The sequence below is a fragment of the Balaenoptera borealis genome (genome assembly GCF_965194805.1).
Source record: "Balaenoptera borealis genome assembly, contig: HAP1_SCAFFOLD_1037, whole genome shotgun sequence".
Taxonomy (NCBI): domain Eukaryota; kingdom Metazoa; phylum Chordata; class Mammalia; order Artiodactyla; family Balaenopteridae; genus Balaenoptera; species Balaenoptera borealis.
In genome coordinates, this window is record NW_028123174.1 from 105,744 (window position 1) to 132,862 (window position 27,119).

At 39.5% G+C, this 27,119-nt stretch overlaps 1 long non-coding RNA gene across 1 annotated transcript; it reads left to right on the top strand.

The window, feature by feature from the left end:
* Positions 1-12,361: 12,361 nt before the first annotated feature.
* On the top strand, positions 12,362-25,812 carry LOC309621834. The gene is made up of 2 exons (XR_014240285.1): positions 12,362-12,885; positions 23,081-25,812. It is a non-coding gene; the product is annotated as an uncharacterized lncRNA (long non-coding RNA).
* Positions 25,813-27,119: the final 1,307 nt, after the last annotated feature.

A 27,119-nucleotide genomic window follows, 5' to 3' on the forward strand; every position in this document is an offset into this window, starting at 1 on the left:
TTAATTTCTATTTCTTATCAGAGTAAATTTGATTAGAGTGTTTTGATTGTCTGGCTGTACAGAATCTGCTAAAAGACTCCTACATATGTCTGTTCATCTTCGGATCCTGTTACCATGTATGTGATTACAGAATGTATATTTTAAAGGTATTGGTGATTATATAATTAATATAGTTTATCTGTTATATGTTTATATACATTTAACATAACATTAGTATATGTATGTTAACCCCATAGTCCTAATTTACCCATCCTCCCACCTTTCATTTTGGCTAACCATTAGTTTATTTGATAAGTCTGTGAGTGTCTTTTTCTGTGGAAATATGTTCATTGGTAGCAATCTTAGGATAACATGTATAAATGATATCATAGGATATTTGTCATACCCTTTTTACTTACTTAAAGTTATATGAATATTTATAGGCTCAACTGTAGTCCTGAAAACGGCATTCTTCATTTTTTCCCAAGGCTAGCATTCCATTCTGTCCATATACAACTTCTTCTTTGCCCATTCATCTGTTTATGGACCTTTTTTTCCTTCCATGTCTTGGCTATTTCAGTATTGCTGCAGTGCACATTTGCCTGCCTCTGTCTTTCTGATTCTGGTGGTCTTAGTTTATAGGCCCAAAAGTTGCCCTGCCGCATCATATGGTAGCTCAATTTTTACCTTTTCAAGCAGCTCCATTCAGTTTGCGTTAGTGCTGTTACCACTTTAAATCCCAGCAGCAGCTAGAAGGTACACAGTTCTCTAAAACCCCTTCAGCATTTATAGTTTGTAGACTTTTTGCTGATGGTCCTGACTGGTGTGAGCTGAAACCTTTTTGAATTTGAATTTGCATGTGGCTAATAATTCCTTATACTGAGCTTTACGCATGTCCTTTTTTTTCTTTTCCTTTTTTTTTAAAGAGTGAGTACAACTTCCCTCCTGATTGATTTCTTGAAAAACTTCTCATGTGTTGAATTTTCTTGCCTATTCCCTACCCCAGGGCATTGTTGAGGGCCTGTGGCATTTACAGCGTGCAGTCCTTGTGACTATATAAGCAACCATTGGCACTGGGTTTAACGCTGCTCTTGTGGGAAACAGCCACAAGGCGGCAGCATTATTACGTTCTCAACTCTTGTGACTTTGGCAACAGAGTCTTCCGGGAGGTAGGGTTCCGAGGTTATAAATTAGAGTGGAATGTGCTGGGACAAGGCGCAGAAGTTTATGTCTCCTTACTTATGTTTGTTTTTTAAATATAATTTCTATTTCTTATCGGGGTAAATTTGATTGGAGTGTTTTGATTGTCTGGCTGTACAGAATCTGCTTAATGATTCCTACATATGTCTGTTCATCTTCGGATCCTGTTACCATGTATGTGATTACAAAATGTATATTTTAAAGGTCTTGGTGATTATATAATTCATATAGTTTATGTGTTATATGTTTATATACATTTAACATACATTAGTATATGTATGTTAACCCCATAGTCCTAATTTACCCATCCTCCCACCTTTCATTTTGGCTAACCATTAGTTTATTTGATAAGTCTGTGAGTGTCTTTTTCTGTGGAAATATGTTCATTGGTAGCAATCTTAGGATAACATGTATAAATGATATCATAGGATATTTGTCATACCCTTTTTACTTACTTAAAGTTATATGAATATTTACAGGCTCAACTGTAGTCCTGAAAACGGCATTGTTCATTTTTTCCCAAGGCTACCATTCCATTCTGTCCATATACCACTTCTTCTTTGTCCATTCATCTGTTTATGGACCTTTTTTTGCTTCCATGTCTTGGCTATTTCAGTATTGCTGCAGTGCACATTTGCCTGCCTCTGTCTTTCTGATTCTGGTGGTCTTAGTTTATAGGCCCAAAAGGTGCCCTGCCGCATCATATGATAGCTCAATTTTTACCTTTTCAAGCAGCTCCATTCAGTTTGCGTTAGTGCTGTTACCACTTTAAATCCCACCAGCAGCTAGAAGGTACACAGTTCTCTAAAACCCCTTCAGCATTTATAGTTTGTAGACTTTTTGCTGATGGTCCTGACTGGTGTGAGCTGAAACCTTTTTGAATTTGAATTTGCATGTGGCTAATAATTCCTTATACTGAGCTTTACGCATGTCCTTTTTTTTCTTTTCCTTTTTTTTAAAGAGTGAGTACAACTTCCCTCCTCTTATTGATTTCTTGAAAAATTTCTCATGTCTTGAATTTTCTTGCCTATTCCCTACGCCAGGGGATGTTTTGAGGGCCTCTGTCATTTACAGCCCTGCAGTCCTTGTGACTATATAAGCAACCATTGGCACTGGGTTTAAAGTTGCTCTTGTGGGAAACAGCCACAAGGCGGCAGCATTATTACGTTCTCAACTCTTGTGACTTTGGCAACAGAGTCTTCCTGGGGGTAGGGTTCCGAGGTTGTAAATTAGAGTGGAATGTGCTTGAACATGCCCCCAGAAGTTTATGTCTCCTTACTTATGTTTGTTTTTTAAATATAATTTCTATTTCTTATCGGGGTAAATTTGATTGGAGTGTTTTGATTGTCTGGCTGTACAGAATCTGCTTAATGATTCCTACATATGTCTGTTCATCTTCGGATCCTGTTACCATGTATGTGATCACAGAATGTATTTTTTAAAGGTATTCGTGATTATATAATTCATAAAGTTTATCTGTTTTATGTTTATATACATTTAACATACATTAGTATATGTATGTTAACCCCATAGTCCTAATTTACCCATCCTCCCACCTTTCATTTTGGCTAACCATTAGTTTATTTGATAAGTCTGTGAGTGTCTTTTTCTGTGGAAATATGTTCATTGGTAGCAATCTTAGGATAACATGTATAAATGATATCATAGGATATTTGTCATACCCTTTTGACTTACTTAACCTTATATGATTATTTCTAGGCTCCACTGTAGTCGTAAAAACGGCATTGTTCATTTTTTTTGCGAAGCTACTATTCCATATGGTACATTTACCACTTCGTCTTTGTCCATTCATCTGTTTACGGACATTTTTTTTCCTTCCATGTCTTGGCTATTTCAATATTGTTTCAGTGCACATTTGCCTGCATCTGTCTTTCCGATTCTGGTGGTCTTAGGTTATAGGCCCAAAGGTGCCCTGCCGCATCATATGGTAGCTCAATTTTTACCTCTTCAAGCAGCTCGATTCAGTTTGCGTTAGTGCTGTTACCACTTTACATCCCACCAGCAGCTAGAAAGTACACAGTTCTCTAAAACCCCTTCAGCATTTATCGTTTGTAGACTTTTTGCTGATGGTCATGACCGGTGTGAGCTGCACCCTTTTTGACTATGAATTTGCATGTGGCTAATAATTCCTTATACTGAGCTTTAGGCATGTCTTTTTTTTCTTTTCCTTTTTTTTTAAAGAGTGAGTACAACTTCCCTCCTCTTATTGACTTCTTGAAAAAATTCTCATGTGTTGAATTTTCTTGCCTATTCCCTACCCCAGGGCATTTTTGAGGGCGTGTGTCATTTACAGCCCTGCAGTCCTTGTGACTATATAAGCAACCATTAGCACTGGGTTTAAAGCTGCTGTTGTGGGAAACAGCCACAAGGCGGCAGCATTATTACGTTCTCAACTCTTGTTAGTAGTGCAACAGAGTCTTCCTGGAGGTCGTGTTCCGAGGTGGTAAATTAGAGTGGAATGTGCTGGGACAAGCCCGCTGAAGTTTATGTCTCCTTACTTATGTTTGTTTTTTACGTTTAAATTCTATTTCTTATTGGAGTAAATTTGATTCGAATGTTTTGATTGTCTGGCTGTACAGAATCTGCTCAATGAGTCACACATATGTCTGATCATCTTTGGATCCTGTTACCATGTATGAGATTACACAAGGTATATTTTGAAGGTATTGGTGATTATATAATTCATATAGTTTATATGTTATATGTTTATATACATTTAACATACATTAGTATATGTATGTTAACCCCATAGTCCTAATTTACCCATCTTCCCACCTTTCATTTTGGCTAACCATTAGTTTATTTGATAAGTCTGTGAGTGTCTTTTTCTGTGGAAATGTGTTCATTGGTAGCAATCTTAGGATAACATGTATAAATGATATCATAGGATATTTCTCATACCCTTTTGACTTACTTAACGTTATATGATTATTTCTAGGCCCAACTGTAGTCCTGAAAACGGCATTGTTCATATTTTTCCCGAGGCTACTATTCCATTCTGTCCATATACCCCTTCTTCTTTTTGCATTCATCTGTTGATGGACCTTTTTTTGCTTCCATGTCTTGGCTATTTTAGTATTGCTGCAGTGCACATTTGCCTGCCTCTGTCTTTCTCATTCTGGTGGTCTTAGTTTATAGGCTCAAAATGTACCCTTTCGCATCATATGGTAGCTCAATTTTTACCTTGTAAAGCAGCTCCATTCAGTTTTTGTTAGTGCTGTTACCACTTTATATCCCACCAGCATCTAGGAGTTACACAGTTCTCTAAAACCCCTTCAGCATTTAGAGTTTGTAGATTTTTGCTGATGGCCATTTGACTGGTGTGAGCTGAAACCTTTTTGGAGGTTGGATACGCATGTGGCTAATAATTCCTTATACTGAGCTTTAGGCATATCCTTTTTCTTCTTTTCCTTTTTTTGTTAAAGAGTGAATACAACTTCCCTCTTCATATTGACTTCTTGAAAAATTTCTCATGTGTTGAATTTTCTTGCCTATTCCCTACCCCAGGGCAATTTTTGAGGGCATGTGTCATTTAGACCCCTGCAGTCGTTGTGACTATTAAGCAACCATTAGCACTGGGTTTAAAACTGCTGTTGTGGGAAACAGCCACAAGGCGGCAGCATTATTACGTTCTCAACTCTTGTTACTACAGCAATAGAGTCTTCCTGGAGGTAGTGTTCCAAGGTTGTAAATTAGAGTGGAATGTGCTGGGACAAGCCCCCAGAAGTTTATGTCTCCTTACTTATGTTTGTTTATTAAATTTAATTTCTATTTCTTATCAGAGTAAATTTGATTAGAGTGTTTTGATTGTCTGGCTGTACAGAATCTGCTAAAAGACTCCTACATATGTCTGTTCATCTTCGGATCCTGTTACCATGTATGTGATTACAGAATGTATATTTTAAAGGTATTGGTGATTATATAATTAATATAGTTTATCTGTTATATGTTTATATACATTTAACATAACATTAGTATATGTATGTTAACCCCATAGTCCTAATTTACCCATCCTCCCACCTTTCATTTTGGCTAACCATTAGTTTATTTGATAAGTCTGTGAGTGTCTTTTTCTGTGGAAATATGTTCATTGGTAGCAATCTTAGGATAACATGTATAAATGATATCATAGGATATTTGTCATACCCTTTTTACTTACTTAAAGTTATATGAATATTTATAGGCTCAACTGTAGTCCTGAAAATGGCATTCTTCATTTTTTCCCAAGGCTAGCATTCCATTCTGTCCATATACAACTTCTTCTTTGCCCATTCATCTGTTTATGGACCTTTTTTTCCTTCCATGTCTTGGCTATTTCAGTATTGCTGCAGTGCACATTTGCCTGCCTCTGTCTTTCTGATTCTGGTGGTCTTAGTTTATAGGCCCAAAAGTTGCCCTGCCGCATCATATGGTAGCTCAATTTTTACCTTTTCAAGCAGCTCCATTCAGTTTGCGTTAGTGCTGTTACCACTTTAAATCCCAGCAGCAGCTAGAAGGTACACAGTTCTCTAAAACCCCTTCAGCATTTATAGTTTGTAGACTTTTTGCTGATGGTCCTGACTGGTGTGAGCTGAAACCTTTTTGAATTTGAATTTGCATGTGGCTAATAATTCCTTATACTGAGCTTTACGCATGTCCTTTTTTTTCTTTTCCTTTTTTTTTAAAGAGTGAGTACAACTTCCCTCCTCTGATTGATTTCTTGAAAAACTTCTCATGTGTTGAATTTTCTTGCCTATTCCCTACCCCAGGGCATTGTTGAGGGCCTGTGGCATTTACAGCGTGCAGTCCTTGTGACTATATAAGCAACCATTGGCACTGGGTTTAACGCTGCTCTTGTGGGAAACAGCCACAAGGCGGCAGCATTATTACGTTCTCAACTCTTGTGACTTTGGCAACAGAGTCTTCCTGGAGGTAGGGTTCCGAGGTTGTAAATTAGAGTGGAATGTGCTGGGACAAGGCGCAGAAGTTTATGTCTCCTTACTTATGTTTGTTTTTTAAATATAATTTCTATTTCTTATCGGGGTAAATTTGATTGGAGTGTTTTGATTGTCTGGCTGTACAGAATCTGCTTAATGATTCCTACATATGTCTGTTCATCTTCGGATCCTGTTACCATGTATGTGATTACAAAATGTATATTTTAAAGGTCTTGGTGATTATATAATTCATATAGTTTATGTGTTATATGTTTATATACATTTAACATACATTAGTATATGTATGTTAACCCGATAGTCCTAATTTACCCATCCTCCCACCTTTCATTTTGGCTAACCATTAGTTTATTTGATAAGTCTGTGAGTGTCTTTTTCTGTGGAAATATGTTCATTGGTAGCAATCTTAGGATAACATGTATAAATGATATCATAGGATATTTGTCATACCCTTTTTACTTACTTAAAGTTATATGAATATTTACAGGCTCAACTGTAGTCCTGAAAACGGCATTGTTCATTTTTTCCCAAGGCTACCATTCCATTCTGTCCATATACCACTTCTTCTTTGTCCATTCATCTGTTTATGGACCTTTTTTTGCTTCCATGTCTTGGCTATTTCAGTATTGCTGCAGTGCACATTTGCCTGCCTCTGTCTTTCTGATTCTGGTGGTCTTAGTTTATAGGCCCAAAAGGTGCCCTGCCGCATCATATGATAGCTCAATTTTTACCTTTTCAAGCAGCTCCATTCAGTTTTCGTTAGTGCTTTTGCCACTTTACATCCCACCAGCAGCTAGAAGGTACACAGTTCTCTAAAACCCCTTCAGCATTTATAATTTGTAGACTTTTTGCTGATGGAAATGACTGGTGTTAGCTGAAACCTTTTTGAATTTGAATTTGCATGTGGCTAATAATTCCTTATACTGAGCTTTAGGCATGTCCCTTTTTTCTTTTCCTTTTTTTTAAAGAGTGAGTACAACTTCCCTCCTCTTATTGACTTCTTGAAAAATTTCTCATGTGTTGAATTTTCTTTCCTATTCCCTACCCCAGGGCATTTTTGAGGGCGTGAGTCATTTACAGCCCTGCAGTCCTTGTGACTATATAAGCAACCATCGGCACTGGGTTTAAAGCTGCTGTTGTGGGAAACAGCCACAAGGCAGCAGCATTATTACGTTCTCATCTCTTGTTAATAGGGCAACAGACTTTTCCTGGAGGTAGTGTTCTGAGGTTGTAAATTAGAGTGGCATGTCCTGGGACAAGCCCCCAGAAGTTTATGTCTCCTTACTTAGGTTTCTTTTTTAAATTTAATTTCTATTTCTTATCGGAGTAAATTTGATTAGAGTGTTTTCATTGTCTGGCTGTACAGAATCTGCTCAATGATTCATACATATGTCAGTTCATCTTCAGATGCTGTTACAATGTGTTTGTTTACAGAATGTATATTTTGAAGGTATAGGTGATTATATAATTCATATAGTTTATATGTTATATGTTTATATACATTTAACATACATTAGTATATGTATGTGAACCCCATAGTCCTAATTTACCCATCCTCCCACCTTTCATTTTGGCTAACCATTAGTTTATTTGATAAGTCTGTGAGTGTCTTTTTCTGTGGAAATATGTTCATTGGTAGCAATCTTAGGATAACATGTATAAATGATATCATAGGATATTTGTCATACCCTTTTGACTTACTTAACCTTATATGATTATTTCTAGGCTCAACTGTAGTCCTGAAAACGGCATTGTTCATTTTTTTCCCGAGGCTACTATTCCATTCTGTCTATATACCACTTCTTCTTTGTCCATTCATTTGTTTATGGACCTTTTTTTGCTTCCATGTCTTGGCTATTTTAGTATTGCTGCAGTGCACATTTGCCTGCCTCTGTCTTTCTGATTCTGGTGGTCTTAGTTTATAGACTCAAAAGGTACCCTTTCGCATCATATGGTAGCTCAATTTTTACCTTGTAAAGCAGCTCCATTCAGTTTTTGTTAGTGCTGTTACCACTTTACATCCCACCAGCATCTAGGAGTTACACAGTTCTCTAAAACCCCTTCAGCATTTATAGTTTGTAGATTTTTGCTGATGGCCATTTGACTGGTGTGAGCTGAAACCTTTTTGGAGGTTGGATACGCATGTGGCTAATAATTCCTTATACTGAGCTTTAGGCATATCCTTTTTCTTCTTTTCCTTTTTTTGGTAAAGAGTGAATACAACTTCCCTCTTCATATTGACTTCTTAAAAAATTTCTCATGTGTTGAATTTTCTTGCCTATTCCCTACCCCAGGGCAATTTTTGAGGGCAGGTGTCATTTAGACCCCTGCAGTCGTTGTGACTATTAAGCAACCATTAGCACTGGGTTTAAAACTGCTGTTGTGGGAAACAGCCACAAGGCGGCAGCATTATTACGTTCTCAACTCTTGTTACTACAGCAATAGAGTCTTCCTGGAGGTAGTGTTCCAAGGTTGTAAATTAGAGTGGAATGTGCTGGGACAAGCCCCCAGAAGTTTATGTCTCCTTACTTATGTTTGTTTATTAAATTTAATTTCTATTTCTTATCAGAGTAAATTTGATTAGAGTGTTTTGATTGTCTGGCTGTACAGAATCTGCTCAAAGATTCCTACATATGTCTGTTCATCTTCGGATTCTGTTACCATGTATGTGATTACAGAATGTATATTTTAAAGGTATTGGTCATTATATAATTCATATAGTTTATCTGTTTTATGTTTATATACATTTAACATAACATTAGTATATGTATGTTAACCCCATAGTCCTAATTTACCCATCCTCCCACCTTTCATTTTGGCTAACCATTAGTTTATTTGATAAGTCTGTGAGTGTCTTTTTCTGTGGAAATATGTTCATTGGTAGCAATCTTAGGATAACATGTATGAATGATATCATAGGATTATTGTCATACCCTTTTGACTTACTTAACCTTATATGATTATTTCTAGGCTCAACTGTAGTCCTGAAAACGGCATTGTTCATTTTTTTCCTCAGGCTACTCTTCCATTCTGTCCATATACCTCTTCTTCTTTGTCCATTCATCTGTTTATGGACTTTTTTTTTCCTTCCATGTCTTCGTATTTCAATATTGTTGCAGTGCACATTTGCCTGCATCTGTCTTTCCGATTCTGGTGGTCTTAAGTTATAGGCCCAAAAGGTGCCCTGCCGCATCATATGGTAGCTCAATTTTTACCTTTTCAAGCAGCTCCATTCAGTTTGTGTTAGTGCTGTTACCAGTTTACATCCCACCAGCAGCTAGAAGGTACACAGTTCTCTAAAACCCCTTCAGCATTTATAGTTTGTAGACTTTTTGCTGATGGAAATGACTGGTGTGAGCTGAAACCTTTTTGAATTTGAATTTGCATGTGGCTAATAATTCCTTATACTGAGCTTTAGGCATGTCCTTTCTTTTCTTTTCCTTTTTTTAAAGAGTGAGTACAACTTCCCTCCTCTTATTGACTTCTTGAAAAATTTCTCATGTGTTGAATTTTCTTTCCTAGTCCCTACCGCAGGGCATTGTTGAGGGCGTGTCTCATTTACAGCCCTGCAGTCCTTGTGACTATATAAGCAACCATTGGCACTGGGTTTAAAGCTGCGTTTGTGGAAAACAGCCACAAGGCGGCAGCATTATTACATCCTCAACTCTTGTAACTTGGGCAACAGAGTCTTCCTGGAGGTCGTGTTCCGAGGTTGTAAATTAGAGTGGAATGTGCTGGGACAAGCCTCCAGAAGTTTATGTCTCCTTACTTATGTTTGTTTTTAAATTTAATTTCTATTTCTTATCGGAGTAAATTTGATTAGAGTGTTTTGATTGTCTGGCTGTACAGAATCTGCTCAATGATTCATACCTATATCTGTTCATCTTCGGATCCTGTTACCATGTATGTGATTACAGAATGTATATTTTAAAGGTATTGGTGATTATATAATTTATATAGTTTATCTGTTATATGTTTATATACATTTAACATACATTAGTATATGTATGTTAACCCCATAGTCCTAATTTACCCATCCTCCCACCTTTCATTTTGGCTAACCATTAGTTTATTTCATAAGTCTGTGAGTGTCTTTTTCTGTGGAAATATGTTCATTGGTAGCAATCTTAGGATAACATGTATAAATGATATCATAGGATATTTGTCATACCCTTTTGAGTTACTTAACCTTATATGATTATTTCTAGGCTCATCTGTAGTCCTGAAAACGGCATTGTTCATTTTTTCCCCGAGGCTACTATTCCATTCGGTGTGTATACCACTTCTTTGTCCATTTATTTGTTGATGGACATTTTGTTTCCTTCCATGTCTTGGCTATTGTAAATACTGCTGCAATACACGATTTTTCATCCCCTGTCTCTTTGATTCTGGCTCCCACATGTGACAGTCCCAATAGTGGGCCTTCCGGATCATATGGTGACTCACTTTTTACCTTTAAACGCACTGCCATTCTGTTCCTATTATTGGCTGTTACCAGTATACCTCCCAGTTAGACCGAGAATTTACGCTAATCTCCACAACTTCTTCAACATGTATTGTTTGTTGACATTTTGTTGATGGTCATTCTGACTGCTGTGAGATGATACCTTTGTGTAGATTGGATTTGCATGCGTCTAATATTTCCTGATGTTTTGCATTTTTCAATGTCCTTTTCATTTTTTTAAGATTGAGCTAAACTTACAAATGCCCTATGATATCACTTATGTTATCTGAAAATTCATAAAAATGAACATATTTCCATAGAGAAAGGCAATCTCAGATTGAGAAGACAAACTTACGGTTAAGCCAAAGAAAAGGTGTGAGGGATGGATAAATTAGGATATTGGGGTTAACACACTTATACTAATACATATAAACTATTTAATCCCCAAAGACCTATGGAATACCAAGAGTGGTCTACTCAACACTCTGTAATAACCTACATCGAAAAGGACCCAAAGATCAATAGATATATGTATATGTCTAAATGAACAATATTCTGTACACCTAGAACAAAAGACATTTTTCAATCAAATTTGCTCTGATAAAAACTACAACTTAAAGACACAAACAAGAATTAAGGTGGCTAAAACTTATGGGGGTTTGTCTGGCCACATTCCACTCTAAGTTGCAACCTAAAAGCACAACTTGCAGCAAAGTCCTGTTTCCCTAGCAAGCGGAGTTGGCAACGTAGAAATGTTGCCACCCTAAGGCCGTTTCCACAAACAGCAGCTTTCAATCTACTGCTAATGATCACTAATATTCACAGGGCTGTAAATGACTCATGCCCTCAAAAAATGTCCTGGCATAGGGAATGGCCAAAAAAATCCAAATGCGGGAAATTTTTCAAAAAGGCAATTTGAAGTTGTAAGTTTAGCTCAATCTTAAAAAACATGAAAAGGACATTGATAAACGCAGAACATCAGGAATTATTAGACACATGCAAATCCAATCTACAGGAAGGTATCAGGTCAAACCAGTCAGAATGACCATCAGCAAAAAGTCAACAAACAATAGATGTTGAAGAAGTTGTGGAGAATAGCGTAACCTCTCGGTCTAACTGGGATGTAAACCGGTAACAGGCAATAATAGGAACAGAATGGCAGTGCGTTTAAAGGAAAAATTGAGTCACCATATGATCCGGAAGGCCCACTATAGGGCCTGTCACCTGAGAAAGCCAGAATCTAAGAGACACGGGATGGAAAATCGTGTATTGCAGTAGTATTTACAATAGCCATCACATGGAAGCAAACAAAATGTCCATCAACAGATAAATGGACAAAGAAGAAGTGGTACACGTACCGAACGGAATAGTAGCCTCGGGAGAAAAATGAACAATGCCGTTTTCAGAACTACAGATGAGCCTAGAAATAATCATATTAGGTTACGTAAGTCAAAAGGGAATGACAAATATCCTATGATATCATTTATACATGTTATCCTAAGATTGCTACCAATGAACATATTTCCACAGAAAAAGACACTCACAGACTTATAAAACAAACTAATGGTTAGGCAAAATGAAAGGTGGGAGGATGGATAAATTAAGACTATGGGGCTAACATACATATACTAATATATGTTAAATGTATATAAACATATAACATATAAACTATATGAATTATATAGTCACCAATACATATAAAATATATAATGACAAAACACCTACCAAATACCAAGGGAGGTTTACTCAACGTTCTGTAATAACATACACGGTAACGGGATCCGAAGATGAACAGACATATGTATGAAACATTGAGCAGATTCTGTACAGCCAATCACAACACTCTAATCAAATTTACTCTGATAAGAAATAGAAATTAAATTTTAAAAACAAACCTAAGTAAGGAGACATAAACTATTGGGGGATTGTCCCAGCACATTCCACTCTAATTTACAACCTCAGAATACTACCTCCAGGAAGACTCTGTTGCCCTAGTAACAAGAATTGAGAACATAATAATGCTGCCCCCTTGTGGCTGTTTCCCACAACAGCAGCTTTAAACCCAATGCTAATGGTTGCTTAATAGTCACAAGGAGTGCAGGGCTGTAAATGTCACCTGCCCTCAAAAAATGCCCTGGGTTAGGGAATAGGCAAGAAAATTCAACACATGACAAATTTTTCAAGAAGTCAATATGAAGAGAGAAGTTGTACTCACTCTTTAAAAAAAGAAGGAAAAGAAAAAAAAGGACATGCCTAATGCTCAGTATAAGGAATTATTAGCCACATGCAAATCCAACCTCCAAAAATGTTTCAGAGAGGTAAAGAAGATGGCAGAAGATTAAGATGCGGAGATCACCTTCCTTCCCACAGATACATTAGAAATACATCTACACGTGGAACTGCTCCTACAGAACACTCACTGAACGCTGGCAGAAAACGTCAGACCTCCTAAAAGGCAAGAAACTCCCTACGGACTTGGGTAGGGCAAAAGAAAAAAGAAATAACAGAGCCAAAAGAATAGGGACGGGACCTGCACCAGTGGGAGGGTGCCATGAAGGAGGAAAGGTTTCCACGCACTAGGAAGCCCCTTCGTGTTCAGAGACTGTGGGTGGCAGAGGAGGGAAGCTTCAGAGCCACGGAGGAGAGTGCAGCCACAGGGGTGCGGAGGGCAAAGCAGAGAGACTCCCGCACAGAGGCTCGGCTCCGAGCAGCACTCACCAGCCAGAGAGTCTTGTCTGCTCACCCGCCATGGTGGGCAGGGGATGGGAGCTGAGGCTCGGGCTTTGGTCGGATCGCAGGGAGAGGACTGGGGTTGGCAGCGTGAACACAGCCTGAAGGGGTTAGCGCACCACAGCTAGCCGGGAGGGAGTCCAGGAAAAAGTCTGCAGCTGCCGAAGAGGCAAGAGACTTTTTCTTCCCTCTTTGTTTCCTGGTGCGCGAGGAGAGGGTATTCAGAGCGCCACCTAAACGAGCTCCAGAGACGGGCGCGAGCCACGGCTATCAGCGTGGACCCCACAGCAACAGGGGCGCAGAGGGAAAAGCAGAGAGATTCCAGCACAGAAGATCAGCGCCAAGCAGCACTCACCAGCCCGAGAGGCTTGTCTGCTCGCCCGCCAGGGCAGGCGGGGGCTGGGAGCTGAGGCTCGGGCTTCAGTCGGATTGCAGGGAGAGGACTGGGGTTGGCGGCGTGAACACAGCCTGAAGGGGTTAGCGCACCACAGCTGGCCAGGAGGGAGTCCGGGAAAAAGTCTGCAGCTGCCGAAGAGGCAAGAGACTTTTTCTTGCCTCTTTGTTTCGCGGCGTGCAAGGAGAGGGGATTCAGAGCGCCACCTAAATGAACTCCAGAGACGGGCGCGAGCCGCGGCGATCAGCGCGGGCCCCAGAGACGGGCATGAGACGCTAAGTCTGCTGCTGCCGCCACCAAAAAGCCTGTGTGCGAGCACAGGTCAGTCTCCACACCGCCCCTCCCAGGAGCCTGTGCAGCCCGCCACGGCCAGGCTCCCGTGATCCGGGGACAACTTCCCCGAGAGAACGCACGGCGCGTCTCAGGCTGCTGCAACGTCACTCCAGCCTCTGCCACCACAGTCTCACCCCGCCTCCTCCGTACCGCTCCCTCACCCCGGCCTGAGTGAGCCAGAGCCCCCGAAGCAGCTGCTCCTTTAACCCCGTTCTGTCTGGACGGGGAACAGACGCCCTCAGGCGACCTACACGCAGAGGCGGGTCGAAATCCAGAGCTGAACCCCGGGAGCTGTGCGAACAAAGAAGAGAAAGGGAAATCTCTCCCAGCAGCCTCAGAAGCAGCGGATTAAAACTCCACGAACAACTTGATGTGCCTGCATCTGTTGAATACCTGAATAGACAATGAATCATCCCAAATTCAGGAGGTGGACTTTGGGAGCAGGATATATTAATTTTTCCCCTTTTCCTTTTTTTGTGAGTGTATATGTATATACTTCTGGGTGAGATTTTGTCTGTATAGCTTTGCTTTATAATAGCTTTATTTTACTTCACTATATTTTATCCTCTTTCTTTCTATTTTTTCTCCCTTTTACTCTGAGCCGTGTGGATGAAAGGCTCTTGGTGCTCCAGCCAGGCATCAGGGCTGTGCCTCTGAGGTGGGAGAGCCAACTTCAGGACACTGGTCCACAAGAGACCTCCCAGCTCCACGTAATACCAAATGGCAAAAATCTCTCAGAGATCTCCATCTCAACATCAAGACCCAGCTTCACTCAACGACCAGCAAGCTACAGGGCTGGACACCCTATGCCAAACAACTAGCAAGACAGGAACACAGCCCCATCCATTAGCAGAGAGGCTGCCTAAAATCATAATAAGGCCACAGACACCCCAAAATACACCACCAGACGTGGACGTGCCCACCAGAAAGACAAGATCCAGCCTCATCCACCAGAACACAGGCACTAGTTACCTCCACCAGGAAGCCTACACAACCCACTGAACCAACCTTAGCCACTGGGGACAGATACCAAAAACAACGGGAACTACGAACCTGCAGCCTGTGAAAAGGAGACCCCAAACACAGTAAGATAAGCAGAATGAGGCAACAGAAAAACACACAGCAGATGAAGGAGCAGGGTCAAAACACACCAGACCTAACAAATGAAGAGGAAATAGGTAGTCTACCTGAAAAAGAATTCAGAATAATGATAGTAAGGATGATCCAAAATCTTGGAAATAGAATAGACAAAATGCAAGAAACATTTAACAAGGATGTAGAAGAACTAAAGGGGAACCAAGCAATGATGAAAAACACAATAAATGAAATTAAAAATACTCTAGGTAGGATCAATAGCAGAATAACTGAGGCAGAAGAACGGATAAGTGACCTGGAAGATAAAATGGTGGAAATAACTACTGCAGAGCAGGATAAAGAAAAAAGAATGAAAAGAACTGAGGACACTCTCAGAGACCTCTGGGACAACATTAAACACACCAACATTCGAATTATAGGGGTCCCAGAAGAAGAAGAGAAAAAGAAAGGGACTGAGAAAATATTTGAAGAGATTATAGTTGAAAACTTCCTTAATGTGGGAAAGGAAATAGTTAATCAAGTCCTGGAAGCACAGAGAGTCCCATACAGGATAAATCCATGGAGAAACACGCCAAGATATATATTAATCAAACTGTCAAAAATTAAATATAAAGAAAACATATTAAAAGCAGCAAGGGAAAAACAATAAATAACACACAAGGGAATCCCCATAAGGTTAACAGCTGATCTTTCAGCAGAAACTCTGCAAGCCAGAAGGGAGTGGCAGGATATACTTAAAGTGATGAAGGAGAAAAACCTACAACCAAGATTAATCTACCCAGCAAGGATCTCATCCAGATTTGATGGAGAAATTAAAACCTTTACAGACAAGCAAAAGCTGAGAGAGTTCAGCACCACCAAACCAGCTTTACAACAAATGCTAAAGGAACTTCTCTAGGCAAGAAACACAAGAGAAGGAAAACACCTACAATAACAAACCCAAAACATTTAAGAAAATGGGAATAGGAACATACATATCGATAATTACCTTAAATGTAAATGGATTAAATGCTCCCACCAAAAGACACAGACTGGCTGAATGGATACAAAAACAAGACCCATATATATGCTGTCTACAAGAGACCCACTTCAGACCTAGAGACACATACAGACTGAAAGTGAGGGGATGGAAAAAGATATTCCATGCAAATGGAAATCAAAAGAAAGCTGGAGTAGCAATTCTCATATCAGACAAAATAGACTTTAAAATAAAGACTATTACAAGAGACAAAGAAGGACACTATATAATGATCAAGGGATCGATCCAAGAGGAAGGTATAACAATTGTAAATGTTTATGCACCCAACATAGGAGCACCTCAATACATAAGGCAAATACTAACAGCCATAAAAGGGGAAATCGACAGCAACACAATCATAGGAGGGGACTTTAACACCCCACTTTCACCAATGGACAGATCATCCAAAATGAAAATAAATAAGGAGACACAAGCTTTAAATGATACATTAAACAAGATGGACTTAATTGATATTTATAGGACATTCCACCCAAAAACAACAGAATACACATTTTTCTCAAGTGCTCATGGAATATTCTCCAGGATAGATCATATCTTGGGTCACAAATCAAGCCTTGGTAAACTTAAGAAAATTGAAATCGTATCAAGTATCTTTTCCAACCACAACGCTATGAGACTAGATATCAATTACAGGAAAAGATCTGTAAAAAATACAAACACATGGAAGCTACACAATACACTACTTAATAACGAAGTGATCACTGAAGAAATCAAAGGGGAAATCAAAAAATACCTAGAAACAAATGACAATGGAGACACGACGACCCAAAACCTATGGGACGCAGCAAAAGCAGTGCTAAGAGGGAAGTTTATAGCAATACAAGCCTACCTCAAGAAACAGGAAACATCTCGAATAAACAACCTAACCTTGCACCTGAAGCAATTAGAGAAAGAAGAACAAAAAAACCCCAAAGCTAGCAGAAGGAAAGAAATCATAAAGATCAGATCAGAAATAAATGAAAAAGAAATGAAGGAAACAATAGCAAAAATCAATGAAACTAAAAGCTGGTTCTTTGAGAAGATAAACAAAGTTGATAAACCATTAGCCAGACTCATCAAGAGAAAAAGGGAGAAGACTCAAATCAATAGAATTAGAAATGAAAAAGGAGAAGTAACCACTGACACTGCAGAAATACATACGATCATGAGAGATTACTACAAGCAACTCTATGCCAATAAAATGGACAACCTGGAAGAAATGGACAGATTCTTAGAAATGCACAACCTGCTGAGACTGAAACAGGAAGAAATAGAAAATATCAACAGACCAATCACAAGCACTGAAATTGAAACTGTGATTAAAAACCTTCCAACAAACAAAAGCCCAGGACCAGATGGCTTCACAGGTGAATTCTATCAAACTTTTAGAGAAGAGCTAACACCCATCCTTCTCAAGCTCTACCAAAAAATTGCAGAGGGAGGAACACTCCCAAACTCATTCTATGAGGCCACCATCACCCTGATACCAAAACCAGACAAAGATGTCACAAAGAAAGAAAACTACAGGCCAATATCACTGATGAACATAGATGCAAAAATCCTCAACAAGATACTAGCAAACAGAATCCAACAGCACATTAAAAGGATTATACACCATGATCAAGTGGGGTTTATTCCAGGAATGCAAGGATTCTTCAATATACGCAAATCAATCAACGTGATACATCATATTAACAAACTGAAGGAGAAAAACCATATGATCATCTCAATAGATGCAGAGAAAGCTTTCGACAAAATTCAACACCCATTTATGATAAAAGCCCTGCAGAAAGTAGGCATAGAGGGAACTTTCCTCAACATAATAAAGGCCATATATGACAAACCCACAGCCAACATTGTCCTCAATGGTGAAAAACTGAAACCATTTCCACTAAGATCAGTAACAAAACAAGGTTGCCCACTCTCACCACTATTATTCAACATAGTTTTGGAAGTGTTAGCCACAGCAATCAGAGAAGAAAAAGAAATAAAAGGAATCCAAATCGGAAAAGAAGAAGTAAAGCTGTCACTGTTTGCAGATGACATGATACTATACATAGAGAATCCTGAAGATGCTACCAGAAAACTCCTAGAGCTAATCAATGAATTTGGGGAAGTAGCAGGATACAAAATTAATGCACAGAAATCTCTTGCATTTCTATACATTAATGATGAAAAATCTGAAAGTGAAATTAAAAAAACACTCCCGTTTACCACTGCAACAAAAAGAATAAAATATCTAGGAATAAACCTACCTAAGGAGACAAAAGACCTGTATGCAGAAAATTATAAGACACTGGTGAAAGAAATTAAGGATGATACAAATAGATGGAGAGATATACCATGTTCTTGGATTGGAAGAATCAACATTGTGAAAATGAGTCTACTACCTAAAGCAATCTACAGATTCAATGCAATCCCTATCAAACTACCACTGGCATTTTTCACAGAACTAGAACAAAAAATTTCACAATTTGTATGGAAACACAAGACCCCGAATAGCCAAAGCAATCTTGAGAACGAAAAATGGAGCTGGAGGAATCAGGCTCCCTGACTTCAGACGATATTACAAAGCTACAGTAATCGAGACAGTTTGGTACTGGCACAAAAACAGAAATATAGATCAATGGAACAGGATAGAAAGCCCAGAGATAAACCCACGCACATATGGTCACCTTATCTTTGATAAAGGAGGCAAGCATATACAGTGGAGAAAAGACAGCCTCTTCAATAAGTGGTGCTGGGAAAATTGGACAGATACATGTAAAAGTATGAAATTAGAACACTTCCTGACACCATACACAAAAATAAACTCAAAATGGATTAAATACCTAAGTGTAAGGCCAGACACTATCAAACTCTTAGAGGAAAACATAGGCAGAACACTCTATGACATAAATCACAGCAAGATTCTTTTTGACCCAGCTCCTAGAGAAATGGAAATAAAAACACAAACAAATGGGACCTAATGAAACTTAAAAGCTTTTGCACAGCAAAGAAAACCATAAACAAGACCAACAGACAACCCTCAGAATGGGAGAAAATATTTGCAAATGAAGCAACTGACAAAGGATTAATCTCCAAGATTTACAAGCAGCTCATGCAGCTCAATAACAAAAAAAACGAAAAACCCAATCCAAAAATGGGCAGAAGACCTAAATAGACATTTCTCCAAAGAAGATACACAGATTGTCAACAGACACATGAAGGAATGCTCAACATCATTAATCACTAGAGAAATGCAAATCAAAACTACAATGAGATATCATCTCACACCGGTCAGAATGGCCATCATCAAAAAATCTAGAAACAATAAATGCTGGAGAGGGTGTGGAGGAAAGGGAACACTCTTGCACTGTTGGTGGGAATGTAAATTGATACAGCCACTATGGAGAACAGTAGGGAGGTTCCTTAAAAAACTACAAATAGAACTACCATACGAGCCAGCAATCCCACTACTGGGGATATACCCTGAGAAAACCATAGTTCCAAAAGAGTCATGGACCAAAATGTTCATTGCAGCTCTATTTACAATAGCCAGGACATGGAAGCAAGCTAAGTGTCCATCATCGGATGAATGGATAAAGAAGATGTGGCACATATGTACAATGGAATATTACTCAGACATAAAAAGAAATGAAATGGAGGTATTTGTAATGAGGTGGATGGAGTTAGAGTCTGTCATACAGAGTGAAGTAAGTCAGAAAGAGAAAAACAAATACAGTATGCTAACACATATATATGGAATCTAAGGGGAAAAAAAGGCCATGAAGAACTTAGTGGCAAGACGGGAATAAACGCACAGACCTACTAGAGAATGGACTTGAGGATATGGGGAAGGGGACGGGTGAGATGTGACAGGGTGAGAGAGTGTCATGGACATATATACACTACCAAATGTAAAATAGATAGCTAGTGGGAAGCAGCCGCATAGCACAGGCAGATCAGCTCGGTGCTGTGTGACCACCTAGAGGGGTGGGATGGGGAGGGTGGGAGGGAGGGAGATGCAAGAGGGAAGAGATATGGGAACATATGTATATGAATAACTGATTCACTTTGTTATAAAGCAGAAACTAACACACCATTGTAAAGCAATTATACTTCAATAAAGATGTTTAAAAAAAAAAGGTTTCAGCTCACACCAGTCAAATCACCATCAGCAAAAAGTCTAAAAACTATAAATTCTGAAGGGGTTTTACAGAACTGTGTACCTTCTAGTTGCTGGTGGGATGTAAAGTGGTAACAGCACTAACAAAAACTGAATGGAGCTGCTTTAAAAGGTTAAAACTGAGCTACATATGATACGGCAGGGCACCTTTTGGGCCTATATCATAAGACGACCAGAATCGGAAAGACAGCGACAGGCAAATGTGCACTGCAGCAATACTGAAATAGCCAAGACATGGAAGCAAAAAACAGGTCCATAATAAGATGAATGGTCAAAGAAGAAGGGGTATATGGACAGAATGGAATCTCAGTCACGAGTAAAAATAAAAGAATGGCATATGCAGCACCACAGAGGAGCCTAGAGATAATCACACAGCGTGAAGTAAGTCAGAATGCGAAAGACAAATGCCCTATGAGGTCCGTTATGTTATCTGAAAATTCATAAAAATGAACATATTTCCATAGAGAAAGGCAATCTCAGACTGAGAAGACAAACTTATGGTTAAGCCAAAGAAAAGGTGTGAGGAATGGATAAATTAGGATATTGGGGTTAACACACATATACTAATACATATAAAATATATAATCCCAAAAGACCTATGGAATACCAAAAGTGGTCTACTCAACACTCTGTAACAACGTACATGGAAAAGGACCCAAAGATCAATAGATATATGTATATCTGTAAATGAACAAGATTCTGTACACCTAGAAAAAAAAGACATTTTTCAATCAAATTTGCTCTGATAAAAACTACAACTTAAAGACACAAACAAGAATTACGGAGGCTAAAACTTATGGGGGTTTGTCCTGGCACATTCCACTCTAATCTGCAACCTAAAAGCACAACTTGCAGCAAGGTTCTGTTTCCCTAGCAAGCAGAGTTGGCAACGTAGAGATGCTGCCACACTAAGGCCGTTTTCTGAAACAGCAGCTTTAAATCTATTGCTAATGGTCACTAATATTCACAAGGACTGCAGGGCTGTAAATGACTCATGCCCTCAAAAAATGTCCTGGGGTAGGGAAAGGCCAAAAAAATCCAAACGCGGCAAATTTTTCAAGAAGGTAATTTGAAGTTGTAACATTAGCTCTATCTTAAAAAAAATGAAAAGCACATTGATAAATGCAAAACATCAGGAATTATTACACGCAGGCAAATCCAATCTACACAAAGGTATCACGTCACACCAGTCAGAATGACCATCAGCAAAAAGTCAACAAACAATAGATGCTGAAGAAGTTGTGGAGAATAGCGTAACCTCTCGGTCTAAGTGGGATGTAAACTGATAATGGCCAATAATAGGAACAAAATGGCAGCACGTTTAAAGGTAAAAATTGACTCACCATATGATCCGGAAGGCCCACAATTGGGCCTGTCACCTGTGAAAGCCAGAATCAAAAAGACACGGGATGGAAAATCGTGTATTGCAGCAGTATTTACAATAGCCAAGACATGGAAGCAAACAAAATGTCCATCAAAGATAAATGGACAAAGAAGAAGTGGTATACATACCGAGTGGAATAGTAGCCTCGGGAAAAAAATTAACAATGCCGTTTTCAGGACTACAGATGAGCCTAGAAATAATCATATAACATTAAGTAAGTAAAAAGGGTATGACAAATATCCTATGATATCATGTATACATGTTATCCTAAGATTGCTACCAATGAACATATTTCCACAGAAACAGACACTCACAGACTTATAAAACAAACAAATGCTTAGCCAAAATGAAAGGTGGGAGGATGGATAAATTAGGACTATGGGGCTAACATACATATACTAATGTATGTTAAATGTATATAAACATATAACATATAAACACTATGAATTATATAGTCACCAATACATATAAAATATATAATGACAAAAACCTACCAAATACCAAGGGAGGTCTACTCAACATTCTGTATTAACATACATGGTAACAGGACCTGAAGATGAACAGACATATGTATGAATCATTGAGCAGATTCTGTACAGCCAGAAAACAGCAACACTCTAATCAAGTTTACTCCGATAAGAAATAGAAATTAAATTTAAAAAGCAAACATAAGTAAGGAGACATAAAGTTCTGGGGGCCTTTCCCAGCACAATCCACTCTAATATACAACCTTGGAACTCTACCTCCAGGAAGATTCTTTTGCACTAGTAACAAGGGCTGAGAACGTAATAATGCTGCTGCCTTGTGGCTGTATCCCACAACAGCAGCTTTAAACCAAGTGCTAATGGTTGCTTAATAGTCACAAGGACTGCAGGGCTGTAAATGACACCTGTCCTCAAAAAATGCCCTGGGGGGCTTCCCTGGTGGCGCAGTGGTTGAGAATCTGCCTGCCAACGCAGGGGACACGGGTTCGAGCCCTGGTCTGGGAAGATCCCACATGCCGCGGAGCGACTGAGCCCGTGAGCCACAATTGCTGAGCCTGCGCGTCTGGAGCCTGTGCTCCGCAACGGGAGAGGCCACGATAGTGAGAGGCCCGCGCAACGCGATGAAGAGTGGCCCCCACTTGCCGCAACTAGAGAAAGCCCTCGCACAGAAATGAAGACCCAACACAGTCATAAATAAATAAATAAAATTTAAAAAAAAAATGCCCTGCGATAGGGAATAGGCAAGAAAATTCAACACATGACAAATTTTTCAAGAAGTCAATAGGAAGAGGGAAGTTGTAATCACTCTTTAAAAAAAAGGGAAAAGAAGAAAAAGGATATGCCTAAAGCTCAGTATAAGGAATTATTAGCCACATGCAAAGGCAACGTGAAAAAGGTTTCAGCTCACACCAGTCAAATGACCATCAGCAAAAAGTCTACCAACTATAAATGCTGAAGGGGTTTTAGAGAACTGTCATCCTTCTAGCTGCTGGTGGGATGTAAAGTGGTAACAGCACTCACGGAAACTGAATGGAGCTGCTTTAAAAGGTAAAAATTGAGCTACCATATAATGCAGCAGGGCACCTTTTGGGCCTATAACCTAAGACCACCAGAATCGGAAAGACAGAGGCAGGCAAATGTGCACTGCAGCAATACTGAAATAGCCAAGACATGGAAGCAAAAAAAAGTTCCATAAACAGATGAATGGACAAAGAAAAAGTGGTATATGGACAGAATGGAATAGTAGACTTGGGAAAAAAATGAACAATGCCGTTTTCAGGACTACAAATGAGCCTAGAAATTATCATATTAGGTTAAGTAAGTCAAGAGGGAATGACAAATATACTATGATATCATTTATACATGTTATCCTACGATTGCTACCAATGAACATATTTCCACAGAAAAAGACAATCACAGACTTATAAAACAAACTAATGGTTAGCCAAAATGAAAGGTGGGAGGATGGATAAATTAGGACTATGGGGCTAACATACATATACTAATGTATGCTACATGTACCTAAACTATATGAATTATATAGTCACCAATACATATAAAATATATAATGACAAAACACCTACCAAATACCAAGGGAGGTCTACTCAACATTCTGTAATAACATACAAGGTAACAGAATCCGAAGATGAACAGACATATGTATGAATCATTGAGCAGATTCTGTACAGCCAGAAAACCACAACACTCTAATCAAATTTACTCCGATAAGAAATAGAATTTAAATTTAAAAAACAAACATAAGTAAGGTGACATAAATTTCTGGGGGCTTGTCACAGCACATTCCAGTGTAATTTACAACCTTGGAACACTACCTCCAGGAAGACTCTGTTGCCCCAGTAACAAGAGTTGAGAACGTAATAATGCTGCCGCCTTGTAGCTGTTTCCCACAACAGCAGCTTTAAACCAGGTACTAATGGTTGCTTAATAGTCACAAGGACTGCAGGGCTGTAAATGACACCTGTCCTCAAAAAATGCCCTGGGGTAGGGAATAGGCAAGAAAATTCTACACATGACAAATGTTTCAAGAAGTCAATATGAAGAGGGAAATTGTAGTCACTCTTTAAATAAAAAAGGAAAAGGAAAGAAAGGACATGCCTAAAGCTCAGTATAAGGAATTATTAGCCACATGCAAATCCAACTTCCAAAAAGGTTTCAGCTCACACCAGTCCAATGACCATCAGCAAAAAGTCTACAAACTATAAATGCTGAAGGGCTTTTAGAGAACTCTGTACCTTCTAGCTGCTGGTGGAATGTAAAGTGGTAACAGCACTAACGAAAACTGAATGGAGCTGCTTGAAAAGGTAAAAATTAAGCTACCATATGATGCTGCAGGGCACCTTTTTGGCCTATAACCTAAGACCACAAGAATCGGAAAGACAGAGGCAGGCAAATGGCACTGCAGCAATATTGAAATTGCCAAGACATGGAAGCAAAAAAAAGGTCCATAATCAGATGAATGGACAAAGAAGAAGTGGTATGTGGACAGATTGGAGTATCAGTCACAAAAAAAATAAAAGAATGGCATATGCAGCACCACAGATGAGCCTAGAGATAATCACACAACGTGAAGTAAGTCAGAATGTGAAAGACAGATGCCCTATGATGTCCCTTATGGTATCTGAAAATTCATAAAAATGAACATATTTCCTAGAGAAAGGCAATCTCGGATTGAGAAGACAAACTTATGGTTAAGCCAAAGAAAACGTGTGAGGAATGGATAAATTAGGATATTGGGGTTAACACACATATATTAATACATATAAAATATATAATCCCCAAAGACCTATGGAATACCAAGAGTGGTCTACTCAACACTCTGTAACAACCTACATGGGAAAGGACCCGAAGATCAATAGATATATGTATATGTGTAAATGAACAAGATTCTGTACACCTAGAAAAAAAGACATTTTTTAATCAATTTTGCTCTGATAAAAACTACAACTTAAAGACACAGACAAGAATTACGGAGGCTAAAACTTATGGGGGTTTGTCCTGGCACATTCCACTCTAATCTGCAACCTAAAAGCACAACTTGCAGCAAGGTTCTGTTTCCCTAGCAAGCAGAGCTGGCAACGTAGAAATGCTGCCACCCTAAGGCTTTTTCCTCAAACAGCAGCTTTAAATCTACTGCTAATGGTCACTAATATTCACAAGGACTGCAGGGCTGTAAATGATTCATGCCCTCAAAAAATGTCCTGGGGTAGGGAATGGCCAAAAAAATCCAAACGTGGCAAATTTTTCAAGAAGGCAATTTGAAGTTGTAACTTTAGCTCCATCTTAAAAAAAAATGAAAAGAACATTGATAAACGCAAAACATAAGGAATTATGAGACGCATGCAAATCCAATCTACACAAAGGTATCACCTCACACCAGTCAGAATGACCATCAGCAAAATGTCAACAAACAGAGCATTAACCAAGATGGCGGAGTAGAAGGACGTGTTCTCACTCCCTCTTGCGAGAGCACCAGAATCACAACTGGCTGCTGGACAATCACTGACAGGAAGACCCTGGACTTCACCAAGGAGGATACCCCACGTCCAAGGACAGAGGAGAAGCCACAGTGAGATGGTAGGAGGGGCGCAATCAGAGTAAAATCAAATCCCATAACTGCTGGGTGGGTGACTCACAGACTGGCGAACACTTATACCACAGAAGTCCACCCACTGGAGTGAAGGTTCTGAGCCCCACGTCAGGCTTCCCAACTTGGGGGTCCTGCAACGGGAGGAGGAATTCCTAGAGAATCAGACGTTGAAGCCTAGTGGGAATTGATTGCAGGACTTCTACAGGACTGGGGGAAACAGAGACCCCACTATTGGAGGGCACGCACAAAGTAGTGTGCGCATCGGGACCCAGGGGAAGGAGCAGTGACCCTGGGGGAGACTGAACCAGACCTACCTGCTGGTGTTGGGGGGTCTCCTGCAGAGGCGGGGGGTGGCTCTGTTTCACCGTGGGGACAAGGACACTGGCAGCGGAGGTTCTGGGAAGTGCTCCTTGGCGTGAGCCCTCCCAGAGTCTGCCATTAACCCCACCAAAGAGCCCAGGTAGGCTCCAGTGTTGGGTTGCCTCAGGCAAAACAACCAACAGGGAGGGAACCCAGCCCCACCCATCAACAGTCAAGTGGATTAAAGTTTTACTGAGCTCTGACCGCCACAGCAACAATCAGCTCTACCCACCACCAGAGCCTCCCATCAAGCCTCTTAGATAGCCTCAACCACCAGAGGGCAGACAGCAGAAGCAAGAAAAACTACAATCCTGCAGCCTGTGGACCAAAAACCACAGTTACAGAAAGATAGACAAGATGAAAAGGCAGAGGGCTATGTACCAGATGAAGGAACAAGAAAAAACCCCAGAAAAACAACTAAATGAAGTGGAGATAGGCAACCTTCCAGAAAAAGAATTCAGAATAATGATAGTGAAGATGATCCAGGACCTCGGAATAAGAATGGAGGCAAAGATCGAGAAGATGCAAGAAATGATTAACAAAGACCTAGAAGAATTAAAGAACAAACAAACAGAGATGACCAATACAATAACTGAAATGAAAACTACACTAGAAGGAATCAATAGCAGAATAACTGAGGCAGAAGAACGGATAAGTGACCTGGAAGACAGAATGGTGGAATTCACTGCTGCGGAACAGAATAAAGAAAAAAGAATGAAAAGAAATGAAGACAGCCTGAGAGACCTCTGGGACAACATTAAACGCAACAACATTCGCATTATAGGGGTCCCAGAAGGAGAAGAGAGAGAGAAAGGACCAGAGAAAATATTTGAAGAGATTATAGTCGAAAACTTCCCTAACATGGGAAAGGAAATAGCCACCCAAGTCCAGGAAGCGCAGAGAGTCCCATACAGGATAAACCCAAGGAGAAACACGCCGAGACACATAGTAATCAAAGTGGCAAAAA